Raw genomic sequence first — 27,086 nt, 5'->3', positions numbered from 1 at the left:
GGTCAAGTCACAAAGCCTGTCCTTCAGCTGAATACCAAGGGTCTCATTCTAAAAGTGGAAATACTTAATAATTTTCATTTGATCTTCAGATATATCCCTGAGTCTACTGAAGAACTATTAACAAACAGAACAACTAATCCCTCCCCAAATCTCTGTAGACCTTTGGTCATCTCTTTGAAATTAATTCTGAAAAACTGGATATTCTTAGTTTACATTAGAAAATTCCTTCTTCAGAAACAGTGTGTAGCATACCTTGGGTGAGGATAAGTCTTAAGGTACAATATTTGGCCATTTTTAAGTGTGAACAGTTTCATTAATAGGAAATTGGTTAAATTGCTTAAATAAATGATAATATTTTCAGTTAAAGGAATTGTATGCTACCAATTAAAATTATGGTATAAATGATGCTCACAATATGTAAGTAGTGAATAAAGTCAGGTTACAAAACAATATCCATAATGCAATATTGCTGAGGCTCAAAATGTCTATGTAGGCATAGAAAAATATCTCAAACATTATGTTCCAAAATGTTAATACTGTAACAGTGATTATTTTCGAAAGATGAGATCATGCTTATCTTTTTATTTTCTTCTTTATATTTTTATTACACTTTATATATATATATATTATGTATTCATGCTGTCATCATGTATTGCCTTTTTTTTTTTTTTTTAAGAGACAGGGTCTTGCTATGTTGCCCTATTGACCAGGCTGAAGCACAGCGGCTATTCACAGGTGCAATCATAGCACACTACAGCCTTCAACTCCTGGGCTCAAGCAATCCTCTTGCCTCAGCCTCCCAAGTAGCCAGAACTACAGGTGTCTGCTACTGCACCTGGCATTTGTGGCTTTTAAAATAAGAAAACTACACAGTGATTTTTATTTTGGAGTGAAAAGAAATTGGATATTTTTAACTTATGAAAAAAGTCCATGCTCTTTCAAGACAATTTCTTTGTAAGACAGAAATTTCTTTGTTCAGAGGATCCTGTTCCTGGTGTAGGTCATCAGATATTATCAGAAAACAGTACTTCCAGTTTCCACAGACATACTGCGAAGTGTTATGTGTGGGCGGAGAAAGGTAGTTGGAATAGAGATGGCTTATACCATGCAAAAGATCACATGCATGGCGTAAGATATGAGAAAGTTCATATGCAAATTAGAAAGATCAAATCAGGCTGGGTGCGGTGGCTCATGCCTGTAATCACTTTGGGAGGCTGAGGCAGGTGGATCATGAGGTCAGGAGTTTGAGACTAGCCTGGCCAATATGGTAAAACCCCAACTCTACTAAAAGTATAAAAAATTAGCCTGGCATGGTGGCGGGTGCCTATAGTCCCAGCTACTCAGGGGCTGAGGCAGGAGAATCGCTTGAACCTGGGAGGTGGAGGTTGCAGTCAGCCAAGATCATGCCACTGCACTCCAGCCTGGGTGACAGAGTGAGACTCCATCTCAAAAAAAAAAAAAAAAAAAGAAAAGAAAGATAAAATCAAACATAATAAAAACCTTGCATTGCATCTTATCACCCTGACTTGCTCACTTGGATGGACAGAAGTTGAGACTCTGAAAACGTCATCTGAAAAAGTGGATGACTACTTGCTTGCAGTGCTGCAAAGCTCTGCTCCAACTCACCCTACTCCACTGACTGCCAAAGTATTTCTTTTACATAATATAGTGCAAAAATCACGTTATGCTTCACATCTAAAATGTCACCACCAAGTATTCATTTGAGGTATCAATATCTTCTTTTAAAACACAACACCCCTCCACCCCAAAGGGTCAAGGAGCTACGAGAATGTGATGGGTGTTCATGTATTCACACTCTAGAGTCTATTAAAATCAGTTTAACCAAATTCTTTGTTTCCAACGCACATTCTAAGGTGTTATTGAAAAGTGTGGGAAGGAGAGCTAGCAGGGAAGGAAAGGCCGTTGAAAATGCTTCGGTGGTGAACTTAGGACTGATTTTGAGCATAAGGGTATGGGGCACCCAGAAGACAGGGAGAAATGGGCCCAATGAGATAGGACAGAAGATATAAAGGGAAATGTGGAATTAACTTTAACCGTCCTTAATTTGGTCTATCCTATCCTTATGGCTGTATTTAAACCAACCAAAGCAAAGCAGTTCACCTGAACCTTTTAATTAGATTTTACTTTGATCATATACCCAGCCAGAATCATTGTCATCAAATAATTTTAAATAGAAAAGAGTAGACTTCTTTAGCTAATTGCCTAAGCCTGAGTACTTTCAAGTGAATCCAAGGCAACGAGTTAAAACGTGAAAAAAAACCCTCACAACCTTTTCCCGGGATGGGAGGAAAGGAGGCCCACACCATGCCAAATAATTGGCTTGACTAGATTTTTCCCGCCTGAGATGACCCACAGCTTGGGTGTCATAAAGACACTGCCTCTCTGTTTCTTTCCTGTATTCAGAGAAGGAACGTTCCATTCCACGCAATTCATGAATTTTAAAAACCATGAACCTTCCTTCACATTCTGGAGGAACACAAACGTTTTCCTCTAAGAGAGCTGTTTTGAGCATAAATGCTCAAGTGATTGCGATGGCGACGAGGAGAGGCCTTTTCAGACTGTCTTTGTTCTGAGCTGGCTGGAGGCTCCAGGCCTAGGAGTGCCAGTAAGTTCTGGCCATATGGTTGGGCACAGAGAGCAGGGACTGAATTTACCAACCACCAACTGCCATAACGGTCTTGTCACTGGAAAATGGCCAAACAGTTGAGCCAACTGCCAGTGCCACCATGTTGTCAGGAGACAATGGGCCAGAGGAAAATTACAGGCTCGTGGAAGACCACTAGCTCCCTCTTGTGGTCGAGCACAATGGCTAAATTTCTGCCACTTTCCAGCAGAAAGACATCCATCCCTGAATTCCGTGAATGAAGGATGAGGATACTTCCTAAAGCAATCCTATCAGCCTATTTGAATAGCAGCCTTTATCTATACCTTTCCAGACAGCTAATATTAAAACCCTTCTAATTTTAATGACAAAAATCATATTACTCAAACTCAAAGCTCTCCAATGATCCTCCATTGCCTTTGAAATCAAGTTCCTAAATCATTATCACGGCTTGTAAGCCGCCGACGGCATATCCCCTGCCCACTCTCCAGCTTCATCAGTTGCCACTCTCCCTCTCGCTTTACATTTGTTGAACTCTCTCCCTTCAGCATTTTCACACTTGATTGCTGCCTCTGTTTGGGATAATTGTGACTTCCCTTCCCCACTTTCACCCCCTCTAATCTGTCTAAGTCTTATATATCCTTTAGGATTCAAGTGAAACACCATCACCTTCCGGAGGCCTTCCTTGATCCCCTAAACTAGGTCTTCCAGCTTGATCCCCCTGGGCCTCCTGAATTTCCTTAGCTAAGCACTCATAACACTCCATCTTAATTGCTTATTTAATGCTTATCTTCCCCTTTTAAAAATGTTCTCTGTAGCTTGAACCCGGAATGCGGAAGTAGCAGTGAGCCAAGATTGTGCCACTGCACTCCAGCCCGGGCAACAGAGCGAGACTCCATCTCAAAAAAAAAAAAAAAGGTCTCTATGAGAGCACATACTCTGTCATTTACCTCCTTATCCACACCTAACACAAGTACTATACATATTTATTGAGAGAATACATTTGAAGAAGTAGCAAATTCTAGAATGGAAAAAAAAGAAGAGACATTTATTATATGCCAGATATGGGCCAGGGTTTAGGCTAGGTACTCACACATCTACCAATTCATTTAATCTTCATTTAATACAACGAGGGAAAATGTTATTATCTTCAATTTTATAGTGAGGAAAGTTAAGTTCAGAGAGGTTTGTGTAGCTTGGCCAAACCTATAAGAAAGAACATGTCAAATCTAGAATTTGCAAGCAAGTGTAATTCCAAAGCCCCTGGACTTTCTACTGTATGTTTCCTCTTAGGCAGCCCAAGTTAACCAGTCAATTCTTGCTTATTCATGTCAATGAACGTATCACATGGCATGACTATTCTCAAATAATGAATAACCCTAAAATCACTTATATCAGCTTTTAAGTGGTGTTTTTATCCTTACGTTTTAAAAAGGACTTCTTTTAATGTTCTCAGTATCTCCAAAGAAAATAACTAAGTCATCCTGGAAAGCCCTTACTATGGAGCTTTCTCAGCCAGAAGGCAATAGAGCATCACGAGGCAGAGAAATGAAAGAGCACTGGGTAGGGAGCGCACCAGACCCCTGTTCTTTTTTTTTTTTTTTTTTGGAGACGGAGTCTGAGTCTCGCTCTGTCACCCAGGCTGCAGTGCATTGGCACAATCTCTGCTCACTGCAAGCTCCGCTTCCCGGGTTCACGCCCTTCTCTCGCCTCAGCCTCCCAAGTAACCGGGACTACAGGTGCCCACCACCACCACACCTGGCTAATTTTGTTTTTATATTTTTAGTAGAGACGGGGTTTCACCGTGTTAGCCAGGATGGTCTCCATCTCCTGACCTCGTGATCCACCCGCCTCGGCTTCCCAAAGTGCTGGGATTACAGGCGTGAGCCACTGCGCCCGGCCTGCACAAGACCCCTCTTCTTAAGCCAAGCACTGGCCAAAACCTAATGGATGACTTTGACGAAGCCACTTCATGCCTCTGAACCTTGGCTCCTCAGCTTTAAGAAGAGGAGGATAGTAGCATGCACTGGAGTCGGTTTTGAAGGACCCCTCTTGCTCTTAAATTCTCTCGTTCTAATTCAAAGTGGAAGTGGTGTCTAAGAACTTGCTGGTTTATACTTGAAGCAAGGTGGCAGTTTTGGTATTCAAAGACCTCTTCAAAGCTCTTCAATGAGAATAATGTAAACCTGGTTTATGTTAACCAAGGGCTTAATTAAACAGAACAAATAATGGGAAAAAGAATGATGTTTTCTTTTTTCCTGAAAATTTTCTCCATTTCTCTATTTCTAAATGTAGAGAAATAGACTCAGAATTTTAATCAGACCACAAGTACTTAGATGCTTTCTTATTATGTATCTCTTTGAAAATCAGCTTCACCTTGGAATTTTTGCACATTATTAAGACTAGTATCTCCGCCAGACCTTGAGGTCCTCCCATTTTAATAATGGCTGATGGATTACTCAGCCACCTTTCTAGATCTTCCGAAGAAGTGTTCCCAAAGATGTTTTAAGAATCCCAGGAAGGGAAGCTTTCTAACCTAATTCTTTTCTGGATATGAGCATCCACTTTGCTCTCTGACATGGAATAAAAATATTTAAACTGCCTGATTCTCTCATCTGTAAAATAAGAACAATAATACCAATTCTAGTGCTGTCAGAAGAATTGATTGCAAAATGTTGATGCATGCACTACTCCAAGGGCAGGTTTCTGTTATATAGTTTCTAGGACTTCTACCTGTAAGTTCTACCATATGATCAAAATTGTCGTGAGAGAACATGGTGCCACAGGAAGAACATTAGCCTGAGAGTCAGAAGACTCAGGTGTAGTGCTGGCTCTGATACACCCTCCCCTGGCTGTAGGCCCTTGTGCAAGCAGTTATCCCTCTTAGCCCTCCATTCCTCACATGCACATGGAGGATTATGATATAACAATGGCGTGATGGTCAAATGTGCTTATTATTGGAAGACTTGGCTTTGAAGCTCACTGACTATCAGAATCCCAAAGGACCTTGACAAGTTGGAACCATGAACTAGATCTAAAAAGAGTCTGTCTAATAGAGATAAAATCCTATGTTCATGGCCAAAAAAAATAAACAGTTAAAAAGGAAGCATGCAATTGCAGGACGTGGTGAATGGAGAGACAGCAAAAGGCATTCAAGAGAATCAGGCTTGGCAAGGTGGCTCATGCCCATAATCCCAGCATTTTGGGAGGCCGAGGCAGGGAGATCACTTGAATTCAGGAGTTTGAGACCAGCCTGGCCAAAATGGTGAAACTCCGTCTCTACTAAAAATACAAAAATTAGCCGGGCCTGGTGGTGCATGCCTGTTATCCCAGCTACTCAGGAGGCTGAGGCAGGAGAATCACTTGAACCCAGGAGGTGGAGGTTGCAGTCATCCAAGACTGCACTCCAGCCTAGGCGACAGAGCAAGACTCCATCTCAAAAAAAAAAACCAAAAAACAAAAAACAATATAACCAAAAGTTCAAATTGTCCTGGGTTTCTGGATCAGTGGGGCCCTCCCCTTCCATGTGACAGTCTTCAGATGAGTGAGCAGCATCACTTCCTCAGACTCCTCCAGGACAGCAGCCCTGCTCCTCCTACCCTTCCCTCAGAGCCATGGGCTGTTGCCTTGTCTCTAGCCCAGTGTTGTGTGTTTTTTGGGTTCTCGTTAGATTTTCAGCTGTAAATATAGGACTTCATCTCACTTAGTTAAATCTCCTTAAGTTTGGTTCCTTTCCTTCATTATTCCAAATTGTCAAGACCTTTGAGGATTTGGATTTGATCGCAGCCTCTTTTTCTCTGGATCATGATAGATCTGAAACTGTGCCTCGTGTGGAAAGACAGAAGAATGGAAGCTGCAGAATATCAGGATTTCTAAATATTAAATATGCTATATTTACTATGTATTTAATATACATAATAGAGTGTATTTTATATTCTGTAATAAATAAAATATATTATTAATTAATTAAATTTAGGTAGTATTATATCCCTTCATTCAATTAAAGTATGAAGTTCACCCATTCTCAATGTACATTGGAAATTCAAGAGAAAACAACAGACCTGCTCCTGCTTCCAGAAACACTCAAAATAAAGACATATGAATATATAGGAACCACCAATTAGTGAAACCCTAGAAGGTAAAAGTTATCATAACTCCTTCAAAATAGCATAAAAGACTCCTATTTTTGTAAATCAAGAAGGAAAATTGCAAAGATTAAGCTACTGAAGATGTGAGCCCTCAGATGTTAACAGTGACCTGGGATGGGTAGAATTATACTTTCCTTGGCTTTTTCATTTTATTCACTTCTATTGTCTAAAATTCTAATTTTTATAATAAGAAAAAAATATAATTTTTTGGTTCTTTTTAAAAATGCATGCATAAACCATTTGGTCAGGCCTGGTTACTAGGCTTGGCAGCTCCTCTGTTCCTCACAAGGGGAAACACAATTTCCATCGGCTGATTCAGCGCTTGCTCAGGACAAATCCTGGCTGACTGGGACAGGAGGCGTTTAAGTAGCCATAGTGCACTGTAGGGAAATAGGCATGGCTGAGTCAGTCCCTTATGGGCTGTCCCCGACGGCCCACTCCACTTCTTCCACCGGATATGACCTCAGTCGTCCTAAGCCCCAGGCTCCTCCTCCCCATAAGTGCTAATCCTTTCCTTTGAACTTCTGTATGTGGCCTGTGTTGCTCTGCAAACTCCTTTACTCGAAGGTTGGAGTCTTGTTCACAAATCCTGGCCCAGTAACAGCAGTTCAGATGGTTTTCCCTCCTAGACTTGCCAATGGGGACACCCTACCACCCCTAACCCCCAGTCTGTGCCCCTCCTTGCTGATCTCTCACTGGGATCCACTAGGTATAGGACTACCACTACAACCTTTCAACTGGCCTCTGCCCGCTGCCTCATCTCTCTCACTACTCCATTGTGGCAAAAGTCATCTTTACAAAACATAGAAATCACACCACGTTACTTCTCTTAGGCTTTAAAGTGGGTCCCCATCTCCTACAAAATGAATTTAAAATCCTTAGCCTGGCTCCAGTCACCCTGAAGATCTGAACTTTTGCTTCAAAGATAGAGGTCACTTCTTAGTTCTTTTGAATATCACACAATAAACGCATCCAGAATTGAACTGTGTCCTCCCACCTACTTCAATGCTCAGCTCTGCCTGTCTGCTCACCCCTTCTCTGGCCATAATTGCACCTGGGTCTTTGTCAGCCCCCTTCTGGTCCAGCCTCCATGAATAGGTCTGGTCTTGGGTCTTGTCCCCTCCTCTCCTGTGGGATCCCTGTTATTTTGAAGATATGACTGTGTAACTGCTATTGAACCAGCTCTGCTTATGCTGTGAAGGGTGGCTGAAGTGTCCTGAGGCAGGAGGAATTAGTCTACAAAGAATTCCAGATGAAGAAAGAGAGAGTGCCAGTTTCATCATGTATGTACCACCCGTGCAGTTGCCAGGACCCTGTGCTCAGATGGGCTTGGTTTAATGCTTTGCTGTTGCCATCTTGAAACTTTTAATAACTTTATTTTTTAACCAGGTTGTATTAATCATTGATTTTATTTTCTGTATTTTATGGTGCTTTGACATCTTGGGGCTTTGTGGATCTGGGGTGGTACTGCCCCTCCCATGGTTAGCTAATTCCTAGAGATAGCAAACATCAACTTGCCTGTAAGCATGTCTTCAACATGCAAACCAACCAGTCCAGAGTCGATACTTCAAATCACCTCCTCTATCTGGCTTCTACACTTCAGGAGACAATACTCCTCTGCACAGTGACCCTCCAATAAAAAAAAAAAAAAAAATCACACAGTGCGTGCACCTAAATTCTAACTTAAGGAACTTGCTTCAAATTTAAGACTTTCTAAACTTAACTAATCTTAGGGACTGATGACCAAAAGGAGAAAGTCTTGTGGCTTGGGGAGATCCAGATCTGCTTAAATACATGATTTTCCTAAAGACTCCTAAAAATAGAATCAAGGGAAGATGCTATAAATTTACGATAGCTCATCCAACTTCTGAAGGAATCTTGTGCTATTATCCTCATTTCACCTACGTTCTCACCTCCTGCCACTTTGGCAGGTATTACCCTAAGCAGTGGTAAGGACTCCACCATTCTTCCCCAGCCTCTAATGGGCAGTGACTTCTCAGGAACAAGGAGAACGGCTGATATTTCTATCTACCTCAGGGCCTTGTGCAGTGATTGGTACTAGTAGGTACTGCACAAAAGTTTGCAGAAAGCAAAAATGTACCATAAAGAAAAACACAAGTTGGAATATTAAATGGCATATCTCAGAACTAGGAATAACCCCCAGAAAAGAGACTTCCCTGTTTCCTAAGTTCCAAGTACAGAAAAATATGGGGTTTTGTGATTTCCCCATCTCAAAATGATGCTTACTTATATAAAACTGAACTTTCCTGAGAGTACCTGGTGTACCCAGAATGCCATTCTCAGATATCACTCATCACGCATGCATTAAGGCGGAGTATGAGCAGTTAACAGCTTCCAGGACCCTGTCACCTAAATCAGTAGTTTCCCATCCTGGCTGTATTTCAGAATCACCTGGGGGAAATTGGGAAATCTCAAGATTCACAGAAGAACTACTAATTCAGAATCTGGGAGTGGTAGGGGATGCAGATCAGAGGTTAAATCCTTTCCACATGGTTCTGATAGAGTTGATCCACATCCAGCATTGGGGAACAAACTGCTCTGGGGTGACAAACTGCTGAAGCTGCACGTATTTCTGGGACCACTCAATTTACACCAATAATCAATTTGAAATATTTAAATACGATGCAAACTCCCTGGCCAAGTTATCTTTTTGGGAGCTAAAAAAATACTTCCTAACACTTAGAAATTAATGAGTTTTTGTTATCTAGGGGAAAACATAATTTTCTTTTCTTTTCTTTTCTTTTTTTTTTTTTTTTTTTTTTGAGACGGAGTCTTGCTCTTGTCGCCCAGGCTGTAGTACAATGGCACGATCTCGGCTCATGCAACCTCCACCTCCTGGGTTCAAGCAATTCTCCTGCCTCAGCCTCCCGAGTAGCTGGGATTACAGATGCACACAACCACGCCCAGCTAATTTTTGTATTTTTAGTAGAGACGGGGTTTTACCATGTTGGCTAGGCTGGTCTCAAACTCCTGACTTCGTGATCTGCCTGCCTCGGCCTCCCACAGTGCTGGGATTACAGGTGTGAGCTACCGTGCCTGGCCCAAAATGTAATTTTCAAACTATGACTATTGAACAATTTACTTCATACACGGGCACCTTTTTAACAGTTACATTTCACATCTTGCAACGAATGGAACAGGTAATGGTGATGCTTTTGGGGGACACACGAAATCTGTCCACCTGTATTCCTCTATTTAATTTTGCTACTGAAGGGCAGAGAAGGACCTGCTTGTTGAAACTGCTTCAGTGATACTGCCTTCTAATTGGATGCCAGCACCATCAGGTATTTCTCCTCGAAGAGAAGTTACAAAATGAATTAGAACAACTCCCCTTCTCTGAAGCAATGGCTGTTATGGGCTAAATCCTCTATATCTTACTCCCTGCTTTATCTATCCCTGCAAAGGAAAAAGATGGAAAGGGCTGGTGTGGATACTTTTGACTGTTCTCCGGGCTCCTTGCTATCTTGAAACTTCCACCTTATAGCATATTTCAAAAGAACCAACATTGGGTCTAATATGGATAGGATTTCCAACTAATGATTGGCCAGTCTCTAAAAGAGCCCCTCACACAGCCCCAGCCTGAAGCCCTTAAGATGCCCTTAAGCCTGTCCAGGCAAAGCTCACACATGGCGGCTGTCTCTCTCACATCCCTTTCTTGGGGAACTATTCCCCTTCCTCCTCTGTGTGGTTCCGACAAGGCTGTCAATCAGGGCATCTTGTCTTCTCCACCAGGAGGAAGAGAATGAGACCTAAGTTGGCAGCAAAGCCCTCTCATCTTCTAGATGAATGATCACATACAGAAAGCAGGCTTATAATAAAAAATGTAGACCAGACTCAAATGTCCAAGAAAGTCAATTAGCTACACTCAGAGAGAACCACAGTCACTTATTTATTGCACGTGTCTGCCATCAACACACATGCACATATGTGCACACAATTGAATATACTGTTTTGCCATCCATTTTTTTCCACCTGACAACTCATCTCGAGCATTTTTCTATGTGGTGAAATATTATTCTGCAGCTTGCTATTTACAATTTGCAACAGTTTGCCTCTAGATGATTGTTTCACACCCCCCTACTGTTGGACATTTGTGTTGTTTCTAACTTTTCACTATTATAATAAAATGATGCTTTGATTGCTCTCTGCTTGATCTTAAATGCAAATCCTATCTTATCCTGACAGAACCCACTGTTCTTAGTCATTTCCCACTTTGCAAAAATGAATTTGGAATTCTTTCAGGAGTGCTGACCTCCCATAATCAGCCTCGTTCAAAAGAGGTTTGAAGGGAAGGGGAGTTACATTCAAGTCTAATGAACTCCCAACATCAGAATGACAAATATGTCCTTCAGTAGAAGTAAAGGAGATCACAATGTTCTCGTGGAACAAACAGAACTTTGGCTTTTTTCAGGTTGAGAGTGTGGGTACAGAGAGAAAAGGGATATATCAAATTATAGTATATACAAGTTTCCTTTATACCTTTAATGAAGGACGAAAACAATTTGCGACTGTTTTATAATATAAATATAAGGTTTCTTCTGTGTTTGTGCTACATTGAAGATTAATCTTTCTGAAGATGTTTTCAGCTGACTGATGCTCTCTCTAGGTTGTGCAATGGTACCATCTTGTGGCTAACAAAAGATAATCCACAGACACATGGCTTTATAATGTGTAAGGATGTAAAAAGTAACAACTAAGTAGAACTACACGCCCCTCCTTATGGAATGTTTGCTTCTACAGTCATAAAACATGCTCATCATTGTCTAGTGGCTTTTTTAAATATGTGCACATAAAACAAATGTTAAGAGTATTTCCTGTTGCCAACCAATAACAGTCCGGTGTGAGTGGGAAAGTTTTAGAACCTTCTAAAACACTAGTACTTGACAGAAAACATGGTTGTGTGAGTCTTTAGCTCTCCTGTTGTGATAGAAAGTAATTCCTAAAAAACTTTGGAATAGTACAAAGATCACAAGAGCAGGCATTAGAATAACCAGTTTCTAGTGCCAGCTACACGTTTCATCGGCTCACTTAACTTCTCAGTCTTTGTTCATCTGTAAAAGAAAGAGTCCCTGAGCTGTGAGCTTCACAGGAATGCTGAGGTCACATGAGACATATGCTGAATTCTGCTAAAACACCAGACAAAATATAAAGCCTTATGATCGTTCAGAACAGTTGGGTTAGCAATCTGGATTGAAAAAAAGTCGGGGTGGGGTTTGGTGTGCGCTCCTTCAAAGTTCTCAGGCATGACCCTGGTGGAGAGATTGTCCCTGAAGCAGAGACAAATGGTTCCTTTCAGGGGAAGATGTTAGGAAGGAAACAGGTTGGTGGGGAAAGCTTATGAAAGAAAAACTAATTCATCTTTTCAGGTGTCAAGAATTTAAAGCATTAGGAGGATCCAAGGAGAGATTTCAGAGGCTGAAGATTGTTTTTCCTGGGGAGAGCCTTTGAAAAAACAATGGAAGACATTATTCAGTTTAAAAAGTAGAATCTATATGCTCTCTTTCTAAACACAAGAGCAACAGAAGAAACCACAAAGGAAAGAGTGACATATTTCTATTTATGTTTAAACTTTATAAGCCAAGTGTCCAAACACAAAGCTAAAAGACAAGCAAACCTGACTTTTGCAAGTCATTAGCAAGTCACGAAAATAGAAGTCATGTAGGTAGTTGGTTCCGTCCTAACATGCCAGTGGGTACTAATGTAAATATACATCTTATAAAAGAAGAAATATAACTTTTTCAACCTGACAAAAAAGAAAGCTCAAGCTATTGTAATCATATAAATGTAACAAAAGCTATTAGATACTATTTTTAACCTATCAAATATGAGAAAAAAGTTTTAATGAGAATACTCAATACTGGAAAGGCTACACTGAGATACTCCTGTGTTCTGGTGGGAGAGTATACAGGCACAGTCTTTGCAGAAGGTGACTTTGCAATATGCATCAGGATGCTTGCAAATGTGCGTGTTCTTTGAGCCACTGATTCCACTGCTGGAGGCTGAATAGTGCAATGGCAAAGGATGCAGGCTCTGAGCCAGACCACCTGAGATTGCCTCCCAGCCCCACCACTTACTAGCCCTATAACTTGGCAGAAAATTCCCTGACCCCTTTGTGCCTCCAAGTCCTGATCTGTAACACAGGGTGTGTGACGGTTAATATTAGGTGTCAACTTGATTGAAGGATGCCTAGATAGCTGGTAAAGCATTGTTTCTGGGTGTGTCTGTGAGGGTGTTGCCAGAGGAGACTGACATTTGAGTCAGAGGACTGGGAGAGGAAGACCCATCCTCCATGTGGGTGGCCACCATCCAATTGGCTGCCAGCGCATCTGGAACAAAGCAGGAGGAAGAAGGTGGGATAAGCTGGCTTGCTGAGTCTCCTGGCTTTCATCTTTCTCCCGTGCTGGATGCTTCCTTCCATTCCTCCCGCCCTAGGACATCAGACTGGAGGTTCTTCCGCCTTCGGACTCTTGGAGTTACACCTGTTGTTTGCTGGGGGCTCTCAGCCTTTGGCCACAGCCTGAAGGCTGCACTGTTGCCTTCCCTGCTTTAGACTGAGCCACTACTGGCTTCTTTCTTCCTCAGCTGACAGACGGCCTATCGTGGGATTTCACCTTGTGATCCTGTGAGCCAGTTCCCTTTCATATATACATATATCCTACTAGTTCTGTCCCTCCGGAGAACCCTAATACAGGGTAATAAGGCTATCTTATTTCGCAAAGTAGTGTGAAGATTCTATTATGAAATGTAGGCCATCTAGAATATGGCTGGTTTTACATTATTACAAGATGCTAATAATATTATTGTTATATAGTATAAGATGCTATTAATATTATTTTTTCATTATTAGACAAAGCTAGCAATAATCTAAAAGTTGCACTTGTTTAGGCAATATTTACTGAGTATTACTTTTAGTTGGGCAATGGAGGAAAAAACAGTCGTGATCTCTAATCTAAGAAGTTTTTAATGTAGTGGTAAAAAACATGCTCTTAGAAGTTCATTTAATAATATTTATAATAGCAGCCAATATTAAATATTCAAAAATACATGTCTATAAAAGATTGTAAAGCATACCATGGATTACTCTGCAGCCAGTAAAACTTATGTGTATGAGGCTTACCTCCTTCATCTGGTAAATGGGTATACCACAGAACCATTAAAAGATCAGAATGATCGTGAACATGAGAAGAATTTGGAGATAGTAAAGTGATATACAAATGCTAATTATTACCACTTATTAGGGTGTGTAGAAGCTCAATTATAAAAGTAATTTTAAAGAGCATTTACTATGTGCCAGATACTATATATATATAATTAATCCTCAGTCTGGGTTGCCAGATTTAGAAAATAAAATTACATAATGCCAGTTACATTTCAGTTTCAGATAAACAATGAACAATTTTTTAGTATAAGTATATCCCAAGTGCAATTATTCAATGTTTATCAGAAATATTTCAGATACACTAAAAACATATTCACTGTTTCTCTGAAATATTTAAAACATGTTTTTGTTTTTTTTTATTTTTTTTCTTTCGCCCTCTCAGTCCAGCTTTTCCTGACTCTGGGAAGAACCAGGAAGAGAAGGCCTTAAAATATGTTTATACCAAAAATGTATTTATCTGAAATTAAAATTTGACTAGGCACCTGTAGTTTCTCTGGCAACCCTACATCAATCCTACAAAATAGGTACAATAACTATATATATAATGAAAACAGAAAGAGAGATTCCATTTTGGTTGGTGCAATGGGAAATCACCCACTATTCCTAATATGGACTATGTAGAGAAGGAAATCCTAAATCCAGAGGCAGAATGAGAACGGTGCATATTATTTCTTGGTTCTTGATAGCATGTGTAGGGTAAACTTCCCTGAGAGCAATAACTTAAACATACCTTTAGAATGACCTTGTATGGCAGAAGCACCTGAATGTGTGCTCCAAGTTAGGGAATCTGGGCATGGCCAACCTGGAGACTGATTCTTCCTCTATGAGGTACATCTGAGCCCCCATCATGCCAAGTGTTTGGGTTAAATGAAGGGGATTGAGGTCAAGTGTTTTGGGTTAAATGAAGGCTGACAGGTGGAGATTGTTAAGGGAAGAGTGTTAAGTGAAAATGCTATATAAGCTCCGTGCTCTTTTCAAGTGCCTGTGGTTTTCTTGCCTAGCCTGCAGCCTCTCGGCCGTGTCGTTATGTTATCCATCCCACCACCACCGGACTGTAGGAAGGCGGATATGTTGTCCAGCCCCCCACCACTGTACCATTTCTGTACATAAGGCAGTTCTCCTATCCAGCCTGTCACCACTGCACTCTCTCCCCTCTATGTAAGCTCCTAATAAAACCCCATGTCTCATTTGCTGGCTATGGGTCTCTTCTTCAGCCTCTTGAACCTGGTGCCTTCCCTACTGAGGTTAGTAGGGGTTTGGCAAAACACCATGCTATTGTTATTTAAAATGTTATAATTTCTCAAACTATATTAATCCCAAATTCAAATGCTAAAGATAAGAACATGTGGCAAAGCTGACTCTAAATGCCTCTCGATTTTTCAGCCCTTATGGAAGATTGACAACATTAGTCCCTTCTTTTAGTGCAAACTATCTAGAGATGGGAGATCAAATGTGGAAATGCTTATAAGCTGTTTTGAGTTGATGAGATTTCAGGATCTGGGAACTAAACCTCGAGTTATTTCATTTCCATTGGGTGGTGGCAGTTGACTTGTTTTCTGCTGTTTCAGTGGACCTTGAAATTATCATGACTATTTGCTTCACTTCAGTGTACACCATCCCGCTCCATTTGCAGTCAGCACCGCTCAGGGAATAAAACATATTCGTTCACAGTGTCCCCAGCAATGACAGAGGTATTTTCAAATATCTTTTTGCTCTTGAAGAAAGGAGCTCACTTTGCTTTTGCAAAAGACAGGTGCAAAAAGGACCAATATTTGACACACATAATATTATATTGCAAAGAATAGGAGTGTGTGTGTGTGTGTATGCATCTGTATGTGTTTTAGCATAGACATCAAACCAAAAAAAAAAGGAGGTCTGTCTTAGAGGCAGACAGAGTGAAAGACCCCCAGGAGGACTGGGTTCCAATCTTGGCTTTGCAAGTAACTAGTTATGTTACCATCCACAAGTCACCTACTCTTTCTGAGCCTCATTTTCACTATCTGTAGTGCATCAATATCTGCTGTATTCCACAGGAGCATTTTGGGACAAGGTTTCAAACCTAGAAGGCATCTTGGCTGTATACAGCTAGGAGAAGGAATTATAATTGGTTCATTATTGACTCTTCCTTAAGAAGTTCTAACAGAATAAATTTGCCTTCCTGCCTGCTAATTAGACATGTATTTAACTGTTTCTTTTTAAAATAACTCTCTGCTGTTATTTGAAATCTTCTATGATATGTAATAAAAATCTCTGTCACACACACATACACAAAGATAACAATTGGCTCTAAGCAAAATGATTTCAGAAATAAGGGGGCAAACTTCAAATTATTACGGCCCATCAAGGAAGTCAGGTGACAACAGAGTATTGTTAACAACAAAAATATTTTCAAAAGCACCAAAGAAGATAAAAATTTAAATGTCAGAGCTGAAGACAAAGATTTCTATCAGTACATCTCACACTTTCGCATAATCAGAATCACATAGGAGAACTTGTTAACCATGCAGATTTCCGGGCCTCACACCAGAGATTCTGAGTCAATAGGTCTGAAGTTGGCCAAGAAATCTGGATATTTAGCAAGCTACCTGGCTGATTCAGAGGCAAGTAGTTCGTTGAGAATACTTTCAGAAACACTGGTCATTACCAATCAAATATGAACATATTGTTAAGATTTTTAAATAAATTAAAGTATGAAAGAAACTGGTAGAAAGGAGAATGTGGATTTAATTCAACATAAAGTTTTGGGATGGGAGATGCAAGACCCTCCCAAGAATAGAACGAGAAGAGAAGGACTCCCTGCAATGTCTTCTCTCTCAAAATGTCTCTAAGGTGGATCCACAGGAGCTAGTTAGTGAAAACAATGGAGGAAAATGTACAAACCCAAGAGGAAAATAAGCCATATAAAATTAGAAGAAAAATGTGGGAGGACAGGCAGAAATGGCCAGAGGGTAACTAGTCTCACGGATGGTCGAATTGTTGATGGGTAAAAAGATGGGAGAAATTCAGCAGTCACTGGTCAGATGGGAAATCTTACTCATCAAAAAGGGGAGGAAGAACCCAGTAAGTGAGAAAACAGTAAAAATGTGAATGACTTTACATTTTTAAGAAAATGACATACAATCTTCATGGAAAATTTGGTGGTGGTGAAATAAAATGAGTTCAACATGAAAATATCTTTAAAAAGTATCTTACAGGAATTTTAGGATAGAAGATGAGGAAGTACTTTGAAAAGTATAAAGAATGAATTACATGATTATTGCTTGCAGTATTTTCATGATTATCAAATTTTTTCACTGTCTGCCTGGCTCATAAGGTAGTTAAAGAGGGCTGTATGGCATTATCTTTGGATCCCCAGAGCCTAACAGTATCTGATATAAAATAGGCACCAACCGGACAGAAAAATGGATGGGTAAATCAAGTTAACACAGGAAAAGATAAGAGTTGCATGGTCACATAGTACTCACAAAGCCTTACAGGTTTCATTCTCTGATTTTATGAACACAGCACTCAGGCACATTTTGGTACTAATATCTGCATGCACGAACCTCCAACTGGGGCATGCCTGTTTGTCTTCCTGAAGGAAGTACTTCTTGATTCATTTTACTTGGTGCATCAGTTGTCTACCTGCTGCCCCTGAGCTCCACTTTCACCTTATTCCATCCTGTCTGTATTGCTGGGGCTGTGGGAATCCACAAACTACATTTTCCAGACTCCTTTACTACCTGGCTTTCTGTTATGTCTGGCAAGAGGAAGAGCCATTATTTCTTTCTTATACTCTCTTTGTTTCTGCTGTTGTTTCTGGAAGTAGCTGTGCCCCTTCAGTGACCCAAGGTTCTGCTGGAACTGCCCTTCTTAATTGGTCCCAGCCATGGCTAGGGAGACCATCCTTGGCAGTCCCAGCACAGGCTGGGTGGAATCCCTTAAGGCCTGCTCCTGGACTTTGACAGCTCCTCTTCAGTTTTATTCCCCCAGTTCCGAAGGCTGGTAGCTGCTCTCTACAGATACTAATCTCGGAATGTCACCCTTTTCCGTTTTTGCTTCTTTAGCTCCCTTGCTTATCTGTTCCAATGCCCGTAATACCAAAATCTGTAGTAAATCCCTTTTATTTGAAACATCTAGAGTGGTTTCTGTTTTTCTGGCCAGATGCTGAATGACACACCTGGAAAAATCAGGGTAAATATTATTACTCTAGGTATTGAAAGTACAGATTGGAGAACATTTCGTTTGTTCCAGAAGAATCCTGAATGAAAACCGAAATTCAACTGGAGAGTTAGAGCATTGTTAAACAGTATGTGTAGGGAATAAAATGCCTTTCCCCCATCCTGGAATACCTCCCTGATTATACTACCTTATTACTGTGATTGTTTTTTAACTTCTCTGCTTTTTCACACAAATCTACAAGAATCTCCTCCTCCTGGAAGCCTCTCTGATTACCTCACACAAACATCATCTTGCTTAGTCTGAATTCCTATGGTTCTTTTGTTCTCTGACTTCTAGAGTATTTCTCCAGGTATGTTAGCAATCAGTTTTTCTCTTGATCACTCCCCAAACCTGAGTGATCATCAGAATCCTCAGAAAAATATAGATACCAGGCCCTTCTCCTTGTCCTAACCTCCTGAGACAAAATTCTAGAGTGATGAGTGGGTACCATAGGGTCGAGACAGCATCTATATATATTTTAATACCTCTCAGATGATAAACCCTTCAAGATCAGGGCCCTTCCATTTCTCATGTAGCTTTTACTGTACCTAATACAGTTTAAGCAGACCACAAAAATCTGTTCATTTTCTAATGAATTACATGAGGGAAGATTCCCAGGAAGACCAGCTGGTGTCACTACAGCCTAATTAATATTTCTGGCCCAGGGAAGGGCATCTCACAAAGCAAAATTTGACCTTCCCTGGATTCACCGATTCTGTGCTTGAATCCATCTTCCCATCTGTCTATTTTCCTAAAAGGGAGTTGCAGAAACCTTGCCAAGAAAACAGACAGCAAAACTTCAACAGTACCAATAACTTGGGTTTTCTGAAAGGAAATGATGGCATGACCTGAGGCTGCCAGACTTCATGTGAGAAAGCAAGAACTAAAACGAGCAGAAGTAGGCCTCCCACTGGCCCAAGGCCTAAGATTTCATTGCACTTGCTTCTTGGCATTAACATTCTATAGAACAAGTTTCAGAAAAAAACGCTTAACGAATTTGCAAGCACAACCAAACTCCAACCAGATTGCATTTTTTATTCACCTTTTACAATCTCATTCATTTTCCATAACATTTGGAACTGCTGTTTGAAAGTTTAATTTTCCTTTTTATCTACTACTTTCTTATTATTGACTTAAATTATTCTTGATTCATGGATAAGCAAACTAGTGTGGGTCTACCCTGAGTCATTTATTATGTATCGAAGATAACATAGAACTCTTCACTTCTGGCAGAAGCTGTTTAGTAATTACTTCTAATTACTAACAAATTAAGAACAGCATGTGCTCCAAAAGCAGTTTCTATACAAGCTCAAACCTGGCTATATTTCAACACTTCTAAATTCTAATTCTCTGGATGCATTAAAAGTCTATTAAGATGGTTAAAAGGAAATAAAATCTAGATGTATAAGTCCAAAAGAAGTCTCCAAACGTCCCCTATAACCTTTCTTAGGTAATATGACTTGATCGTCTCCGTTTGAACACTTACTTCCAGAAAAGTAGATTTTTGGGATAATCAGCCTCTTTGTGTTGATTGACCACAAACTTCTATGTTCAGAAGTTTACATTTTAATTAAGAGGGAGGTATTGAATGGTAACTGGATCTCCAGTAGTTGAAATGGGCTTCTCCTTGTCTAGAATAAAGGCCTTTGTTAGCTAGGTGGTCCTAGAGAGAGCATGAACCCCTCAATTCCTCTCCTTCAAGACTTACAGCCTTAAATATCCATGGAACTACCCCCACTTCTCAGGGAGTTTGTGTGCCATTGGCTGCCAATCAGTCATGCCATTTATAGGGCAGATGAGAGTAGTCTCTTTTATTTCCCACTTGGTATTGAAGAAGTTGTGGCCTTTGGGGGTTAACCAGTTACTGCCCAGCACACTGTACACAGATGGTGCCAATGAGGTGTACACGTTTTCCTCCTGCTCACTTTGTGGAGCACACTGATGGTGAACACAGGGTGCTGGACCTTATAAGGGGTTTCCATCATGGAGCAATCTTTTGAAACAACAGCAGTGCTGCCAGAGGTGGGAAAACGGAACTACTTTTTAGATAATACTGTTCAGTTAGCCAGGACTCAACTTCATTGGAAAAAAAAACTTCTTAGAAATTCCAAATGAAGATAAAAATTTATTTTCTAAGTTGTCAATATCAGCTTTGTGTTCTTTAACAAGGACTATTACTCATGGTTGATTGTTTGCCAATGGCATTGAAATTGTTTCTTTTTCTCTTTCTTTCTCTCCCTCCCTTCCTTCCTTCTTTTCTTCCTTACTTCTTTCCTTTATATAATATATATAAAACCTCTTTCCTTTATATATAATATATATGTATATATATTTATGACTCTCTAATTTCTTCCCCGGACAGCAAGATGCCACCCACTGCCTTATCCCTAACCTAAATCATGGTCTCCCAGCTTACTGCTTATTCAAGGGCTAGGTAATAAATTCCATTTCCTTTTGAAAAATTTCCTTCACCAGCTGGTTAATATCCACAGAGTCATGTGTCTTCCTCTTCCTACACTCCGATGTCTCCCACTCCCACCCACTCAACCTCCAGCCCCCTGAACACATCCAAAACATATGAGATAGAAGACTTTCCTTTCCTTGAGATCCAAACTGGGAACCTGGAGCCAGACACTGTTGCACAACATTGAGTCCTAACTGTCATTGTCACGATTTCAACTCACTTGTCAGCATTCAGCTATACAAGCTTCATAATGTTGCCCAACAGGAGTAGAAACCAAGGGCAGATGCCTCAGCCTTTTAGAAGTTGCTTGTAAAACAATAATGGAGCAATATATTTTGAAGTGTGTTTTGAATTTCTTAAAAAAGGAAAAATCTAACACTCCTCAGAACAGTTTACTGTACACAGTGAACTCTTAGCAGCTAGGATCTCATGGGTTGCAGTTTGCCGGCAGGACTGTTTCTGCATTCCCTTGGATTTCCCACATTCCGTTTCTTCGTGGATTCCCTCTGCAGCTAAAAATTTCAAGGATTTTCGCAACCCCGAAGATAGAAGTTGATACCTAAAATCCAAAAGCTGCATTTTCCAAGCAATATAGATGTTAGACTCCATGAACCTCAGACTTAGCCTGGGCTTCTAGAAAATACAGTTCTTGGCCAGGCGCAGTGGCTCACGCCTATAATCCCAACACTGTGGGAGCCTGAGGCAGGTGGATCACCTGAGGTCGGGAGTTCGAGACCAGCTTGGCCAACATGGCATAACCCTGTCTCTACTAAAAAATACAAAACTTAGCCAGGTGTTGTAGTGATGGGCACCTGTAACCCCAGCTACTCGGGAGGCCGAGGCCGGAGAAATGCTTGAACCCAGGAGGCGGAGGTTTCAGTGAGCTGAGATCACACTATTGCACTCCAGCCTGGGCGACAACAGTGAAACTCCATCTCAAAAAAAAAAAAAAGAAAAAAGAAAGAAAGAAAGAAAAAGAAAGAAAGAAAGGAGAGAGAGAGAGAGAGAAAGAAAGAAAGAAAAAAAAATGAAGGAAGGAAGGAAGAGAAAGAAAGAAAAAATGCCGTTCTTTTTCCTGGTGCACAAGGCTCACCCCAACCCTGAGCCAATCCCGAAAGAGATTCTAATCTCCTGTACCACTTACCATCTGTACCAATCATGCAACACTTAGCAGAGAATGCTTCAGGACACAAAGAAATATATTGAGATCCCTATTCCCATCTATTTATGGCATCTTTGCTGCCTCATCACTCATGGCCAACCAGTGACAAACTACCTCTGGGGTGAGAATTTATCCCTTCTGTAAATGCTTTATTTGGATTATTCCCTTTATTGTAACAGCACATGTCCACAGTAGAAATTAAGGGAGAAAAACAAGAGACAGAGAATAAAAACAGAATCTCCTCTAATCACCCTAATCACCCTACTCAGAAGGAGCTTTGGTTACTAAGCTATATTACAGTTATCTCATTATAATAATAAAAATTGTGTCTATACATGTGTATTATAGGGCTGCAATGAACATTTTCATAGCCAAATCTTTTGTGTGTAGCCAGGAATATTTTTATTTTTGTTTTTATTTTTATTAGTTTTTCATTTTCTTTTCTTTTTAAAAAAATTATGATTTTTTTAAATGAAACACTTCACGAATTTGCATGTTATCCTTGTGCAAGGAGCATGTTAATCTTCTCTGTATCATTCCAATTTTAGTATATGTGTTAACGGTGGAAGGTGTACAGATTCTTGGCGTGTTGAACAAAGAATTGGACAACACACACAAAGAAGGGTTTTAATGAAAATGAAAGTACTCCATGCTGTGGGAGCAGGCCTGAGCATGGGAGCTAAAAGGTCCCGTTACAGAATTTTTGGGAGTTGAAATACCCGCTAGAGGATTCCACTGATTACTTGGGGTATGCCCTATGTAAATGGAAAGGATGAAATAAAGTTACAAAGTCATTTACTTGGCTCTATTCCCAATGGAGAGGATATTCCTGTCATAGCTAAAGTGTGAATTGGCCTTATGTTCCCTGCCTCCAGACCCTATTTTCCTGCTTCATCTCCCCACTGAGAGATGTGATCCCCATACATTTTATGAGAGTCAGAGGGACCGATGGTCTTTTTTCTGTAACTGCTTCATGCTGGCTTGGGGCATAGTCCCTGTTGAGGATCACAGAACTCTCACCCTACTCTGTCTATTGGTGGCAGGGTAGCTCCTTAATGGCCAGGGGTGGTGTCTTCACCTGGAACTTTTGTTGCATGATCATCTGAAGCTTGATGGTCTCTAGGCAACAGGAAATGAATTTGGTTAAAAGATTTAATGGGAACTTCAGGGAGCGGATACCTACGCTGTCAGAAATGTTTGTTATAGAGATTTGCAGGAGGAAAAAACCAAAACCTGGACTGTTCTAGAATCTATGTGTTTCCTTAAAGTCTTAGCACGAGCAATTCCATTTTGGTTTGGTTTGTTGGGGCCTAGTGTATGAGCTCAATCCAAAACAATGGGCTCCCAGAATTTTTTTTTAATTCCCCCTTTTTTTGGTCAGGTTCTTACTTACGTGAGAGTGTGACCAAAACTTATGGCCTTAGTGCCACTCTCAGTTACCATCATTTTGGGTTTCCGATTTCAGCATGTCATTCATAGGTTATGGTGTCCTCATGGTTGCACATTTCTTTCAGCTCTTGTCGTTCAAATTGGAGACAGACTATATGACATTCTAGAGATGGCTGCATGCAAGCATTTAAAATCTTTGAGAGAATACAGTGCAGCAGGGAGACTATTACTATGACTATTGGGAGGATAATACCAAGAGTTTGGAATATGCTCCTTATCCAGGGTCCCCATAAACCAAATCTCCTAAAATTAAATAGATCAAAGAATGAGCTAGGTAAAGAGTTTACTCATTTGACTAAGCAATTTCTTCATCAATCCCCTACCACTGAATTTCTATAATCTTCATTTGATGTATTTCCCCATAGGCCAAAATTGCCAGCAGCTGTACAGGTACTTTTCTGTTTAGCTAATTCTATTATTTAACTTTCACAAGAGAATTTAAAAGTCTGTTGTGTAACTGTAGCCTTTACAGCAGAATTTGTTATAGAACCTATCATGAGGGATACATTTCTAATCATCGCTTCTTTTATTTTAAACTGTGGAAAAACGACCTAACAAATGATGCCCTTTTAGAAGAATGAAGGCCTTCTGGCAATGTTCTCTTTAACCCATGATGTGGGTTAAAAGGAGTGAACCAATGTTTTGTTTTTGACTGACTATGAGGCAACACATGTACCATTAAAGTTTCTTACCTGCATTCAGCCTTCGTCTTTTATCTATCAAAGTATAAGGTTATCCATGTGGAAGACTGGCTACAAACCCCTTCACAAATAAAAGTATACCCATAAGTGCACATAACAGACCCCTTTTCCACTTCTATGTTCATAGAGGAATAAGCAAGCAAAAAATGTTAAAAGATAAGAGTTTCATGATAATAGAAGTAAGTCTTAATCTGTGAACTAGGGAAAAGCTGTTCACATCAAGGATGCCATCCTCTTCTTGGGAGAAATTTCCATGGTTACCTTTACCTCCAGGGTTTATCTTAAGAGCAGAGAGGCAGGGCCAGGTGTGGTGGCTCATGCCTGTAATCCCAGCACTTTGGGAGGCTGAGGTGGGCAGATCACGAGGTCAGGAGTTCGAGAGCATCTTGACCAACTGGTGAAACCCTGTCTCTACTAAAAATACAAAAATTAGCCAGGCGTGGTGGCATGTGCCTCTAATCCCAGCTACTCAGGAGGCTGAGGCAGGAGAATGGCTTGAATCTGGGAGGCAGAGGTTGCAGTGAGCCGAGATGGCGCCACTGCACTCCAGCTTGGGTGACAGAGCGAGACTCCATCTCAAAAACAATAAAAAAAAATAAAAATAAAGTGGACAAAAAATAAAACAGTCTCCAGAATTCATAGTACAATATAAAATCATCTAACATATATGTAATTAGAGTCCCAGAAGAAAGAGAGTAAGAATAAAGCAGGAAAAGTATTTGAAATAATAATAGCCAAAAACATTCCAAATGACATTATATAGCTTTGGGGTTGTAAGCTGCTCCTAGAACAGAAGAGATGCTCCATATCACACATTTGGAAAAGCTAAGCTCTTAGATTTTTCAAGAAGTCAGAAAGTGAAGAAAAGGGGATAGGGTGGGGGTACCAACAATTGCTGATTTTAAGGGGATTCTATATACAAAATCAAAGAAAGAGCACTTAAGCCGACTGAGGTGCCACAGCCTCCGTAAGCCTGAATTGGATGAATGACCCAGCAGCTACTGAGTACCTACTCTGAGCTGCATGTTTGATGTGCATTAACTCACTGAATCATTAGGAAAACCCTGTGACATAGGTATTAGAGGCTAAGAGCAATTCAGTAACTTGTCCAAAGTTGCACATCTGACAAAGGGTAGAGATGAGATTCAACCTCAGGGCTAATTTCGAAATCAATTCTCCTAACAGCTCTGCTACCCTGCCTTCATCTAGGTTGCTAATTCATGAATGTTTCTTCCCCTTCAAGGAAGTACTGGATTTCCCTCCTATACAAATGTAGGGAGTAACATGACTTACAGGCCAGAACTCGTAGGTTGTGAGGGAAGGGGATTCATTTTGCCTGGATATCCCACAGTGCATAGAGCCACGTGGGACTTCCAAAGGCTGCTGGAACTAAAAAGCCCTTGTTGGTGAAATATGGTCCTGTAGAGTCTGCATTTCCAAAGGTTCTTGGATCTTGAACTAACTAAAAATTTAGAGTTCAATAGAAGAATCTAAATCAAAATAACCAGCTAAATATACTTCTTAGTCCTGGACACTGGAAGTATGCTAACTTCTGCCCAAGAAAATCACATCACGTCAAGCCAGAAAGCCATATTACAAAAACACCTGCATTTGAGGAAAGACACACAGACGGCACTGCACACAGACATACAGGTGCCCAAGTGCAGTGAATAAGCAGATGTCCAAGAGGGAGTGAACAGTTCAGATCAATTCAACAATAATTTGTTGAACATTTGCTATATTTCAGGCACTCTTCTATTGGTTTATCCTGCCAGGCAGCAGTGCTAGACATCAAGAATCTGTGGCAGATAAGTAAGAGGCAACACAGTGTGATAAGTAAAATGAGTGACACATATAGAATGTTCTAAGACAGTGGAGAAGGGAATTATTCACTCATTCTTTCTTTCATTCCATCAACACTTCCTGAACAAATACTATGTGCTGCAATGGGCTAAAACCCAGACTAATAAAAAAATTTCTGGCAGAGGACAAAAGAGAGACATTTGAGGTAGAGGGAACCACGGACATGTACAGATGCCTGAAAGATCATGACATGTTTGAAGATCTCTGAAACATTCCAAATTGTGGAGAATAAATTTGGAGGGGGAAAGCAGCAGCCGCAGCTGAAGTATGCAATCACTTCTATGTATTGAGAGCAATCATTCATAATATGCATAGGGTGCAATACTTTGCACTATGTGCAGGAAACAGCATAAGTAGACTTTGTGGCAGTCTAAACCCAGATATTGTTTTTATATATTACGTACTTGATAAAAGTCTTTTTTTTAAAAAAAAAAAAAAACAGGGTCTTGCTCAGCCTCCCAAGCTGTAGTGCATTGGAGCATTCATATCTCATTGTAGCCGCAAACTTCTAAGCTCAAGTGATACTCTTGCCTCTGCCTCCTGGATAGCTGAGACTATGGGCACACACCATCATGCCCAGTGGTACTTGATAAACTTCATAAACTGCAAGTAGCGTTTATACGCTTATACCCGGGGGGGGGGGGGGGCGCCCAGTCTCTCTGGCCTCATACAGATATCTGTGGTGACCCTCTGAAGAGGGTGAAAAGTCAAGGGAGTTAGGAAATCACCTTTCTCTCAGGCTAGAAGATCCAGAGTTGGTGGTGGCTCTTCCCCACCCAGTAGTCCACTGTGGGACAGGACAGATACTCATCCTATACAATGGGGCTACCTCTCCTTATCCTAACTTTCTACCTTCCTTGGACTCCACTGGGAGAGGCTTTAGATCACTGTCTTTCTGAAAGATTCATGTATGACCCAAAGCAGTAGAGAGCTGGAAGCAGAAAGAGGAATTGTACCTTTTTAAAAAAGTTAACGCCCTTTCTCATGTCTCAGAAGGGAAACAAGTTCTCCACATGGGGGCCTTTGAGAAAGTATCTCCACAAAGGCTTGCTTCCTGCCTATTTCTCTGTCTCCTCATCCTCCTGTCTTCTTCTCCTCTGTGTGGATGTCATTCCTCTCCATCTCGCTCTCCCTTTCTATCTCTGCCCACTGTCCCTGCCAGGATAGAAAGCCCTAGACCCAGCCACCTCTTCAGTCTGTAATATTCTGCTGCCTCTGGCTTTACCTGGAGGTCAGTGAGGCTTCCTCTGATCCCCCTTTCATAGATGCACTCATCTCTGGTGGAAGGGACAGTGG

The 27,086-nt window shown here is 40.7% G+C and overlaps 1 protein-coding gene and 1 non-coding gene across 3 annotated transcripts in view; both read right to left on the bottom strand.

Moving 5' to 3' along the window:
• The window catches only part of GLIS3 (GLIS family zinc finger 3), a 740,609-nt gene that overhangs the window by 565,943 nt on the left and 147,580 nt on the right, over nt 1–27,086 (bottom strand). The gene's annotated exons all lie outside the window — the stretch shown is intronic.
• Nucleotides 22,243–22,352, bottom strand: LOC112204533 (U6 spliceosomal RNA). The gene has a single exon (XR_002938165.1). It is a non-coding gene; the product is annotated as a U6 spliceosomal RNA (small nuclear RNA).

This window comes from Pan troglodytes, chromosome 11, assembly GCF_028858775.2.
Source record: "Pan troglodytes isolate AG18354 chromosome 11, NHGRI_mPanTro3-v2.0_pri, whole genome shotgun sequence".
Lineage (NCBI taxonomy): Eukaryota > Metazoa > Chordata > Mammalia > Primates > Hominidae > Pan > Pan troglodytes.
This window is presented reverse-complemented; position numbering and strand designations above follow the sequence as displayed.